Below are 240 nucleotides of genomic sequence, written 5' to 3'. Positions count from 1 at the left end.
GGGGGGGGGCGGATTCCGCCCCCCCCCCCCCCCCTAAGATCTCGGCCATAAAGTGACGAAAAATTTTGAAAACTTGGCACATGCATAGAGCAACTCTTCCTAAACATACCCAAGAAATTTCATGACTATAGGCCAAAGGGTTTTGGAATTATGGTAATTAATTATTCATATGTACGAATGGCAATTCTGCTCTGTGTACACGACGTATATGCGAAAATTCAGTTTTCACGGCGCGTAGCG

This window comes from Patiria miniata, unplaced genomic scaffold (genome assembly GCF_015706575.1).
Source record: "Patiria miniata isolate m_02_andy unplaced genomic scaffold, ASM1570657v1 HiC_scaffold_14, whole genome shotgun sequence".
Taxonomy (NCBI): Eukaryota; Metazoa; Echinodermata; class Asteroidea; order Valvatida; family Asterinidae; genus Patiria; species Patiria miniata.
Note: the sequence above shows the minus strand (reverse complement) of the source record.